Genomic DNA, 1,768 nt, shown 5'->3' with positions numbered 1-1,768 from the left:
AAACACAAATATATAATATAATATAATATAATATAATATAATATAATATAATACCACCATAAGTTTAAGTTTCTTAGTCATCATAAGTTGCGTAACCAGTATTTTTTGATCTGACATCACAAAAAGTCTCTTAATGTATGTGGGGGGTGGATATTAAGAAGAAGCAATGTAGATTTGAATAAAAGAATGAATAATGAATGTATTAAATTAAAGGCCAGCAACAATAAAATAAATCATAAATAAAAGTCTCATGTCTATGTAACCCACTTAAAGTGAAGGTTTATTTTCATTTCATGTTTGTGCTGCACTTAAGGTATAGATGTTGCAGTTCTTGAAATTTCCTGTAGAGGGCGCTTTAAGATAGTCTGAGCCACCTGGGAGAACTGGTCCAAACCAGTTTTAGAAAAGAAAAAAAAAAACAACGAACGAAACCACTTGCAGCTTAGCTTTGAATTTACTACTCTTCACAGCATTGAATTTATTGACCTAGAGTACGGATTTACAGATATTAAGACTAGAACTGAGCCATATTTTACTTCTTTCACTCTGTAAAGGTGAAATTATTCATCAATGTCTTTTGCTGTCGATTATTTCCCCTTTTAATGAGCAACTCCGGTGAGTTAAACTCATTTTTTCTCATGCTAGTCCGTGTGAGTTAGCATGTTATGCTGCTGACTATAAAAGAGTAGGGTGAAAACTGTTCGAACGGTTTATTATTAGAAAGCAAGAAAGAAAAAAAAGCCAGTTGGAGTTGTGATTGTACTATGTTTTGGTTTTGTAAATGATTTCAGATTAATGTTTTATAAGTATTCTTTGGAAAGCAGAATGCTAGCGCTCAGATTTGTTAAGAGCAAACTACGTAGTTAAATTTGTCTGTACTGTAATTCGACGCCTAACGTACAAATTTACTACAGGAATTGAATATTTTCAGCTGTAAGGTCTTTAGAATTGATATTGAAGGAATTCGTAAGATGTTCATAGTAGAATGTTCAATAAGTAAAGCATTTTTTCACTGTATAGAAGCAAATTGTTTGCTATTCACAGAATCTTCTGTAGTGAATCTACATAAGAATTACTTGTTGAGAAGTTGAGTAGTAATGGTTGTATTTTTTTTTATGTAGATTGGTTTTTTTTTCTTGCATTGAGTTTGGATCTTTCAAGCACGCACGCGCGTCAGACTGTGAGTGAGACCAGAACGGCGAGCCAGGACCACGTGTTGAAAGCCGTCTGCCCTGCGTGTTGTTCCTTCACGGACAGGGACAGAACAGGAGAAACAGATAAGCTTTTCTTTACGAACTGATTGAGATTCATCCCCAAGAAAAGAAAAGAAAAGAAGCGGCATACACGCATATTCACATAAAAGCTGCAGTCTTGAGCTTCAGATTTTAATTCAGAGACAGTGACCCTGAAGAGCTCTTAAGTTTTTTTTTGGGCCCATTTTCTTTATTTTTTTTGTTTGTGTAACTATTTGTTTCCTTGTTTTGTATATGCCTGTTGAGCTAACAATATATTCATTTTTGTTATTTTCTTCCAAGCCTTTGTCGCATCTCATTCTTTCCATTCTCCTCGTTTCGAACCTAGCAAACATGACCCAAGTGGATTTCTCCATACCAGTGAGAGGGTTACATCTACATTAACAAAACACCCAGAAACACTTAACCAAAGACCAAAAAGACTGAAATATGACAGAAATATAAAAAATTATACGTGAACACACATGTAAATGGGTTCAAACCTTGCTTGCTTTTTTATTTTTTATTATATAATA

The 1,768-nt window shown here is 33.9% G+C and overlaps 1 long non-coding RNA gene across 1 annotated transcript; it reads left to right on the top strand.

The window, feature by feature from the left end:
- The first annotated feature begins 261 nt into the window (after positions 1-261).
- On the top strand, positions 262-1,534 carry LOC118800096. Its single transcript, XR_005006176.1, has 2 exons — positions 262-615; positions 1,122-1,534. It is a non-coding gene; the product is annotated as an uncharacterized LOC118800096 (long non-coding RNA).
- Positions 1,535-1,768: the final 234 nt, after the last annotated feature.

Source organism: Colossoma macropomum, unplaced genomic scaffold (genome assembly GCF_904425465.1).
Source record: "Colossoma macropomum unplaced genomic scaffold, Colossoma_macropomum, whole genome shotgun sequence".
In the NCBI taxonomy this organism is placed as follows: domain Eukaryota; kingdom Metazoa; phylum Chordata; class Actinopteri; order Characiformes; family Serrasalmidae; genus Colossoma; species Colossoma macropomum.
Note: the sequence above shows the minus strand (reverse complement) of the source record. Positions and strands in the feature narration are given on the sequence as shown.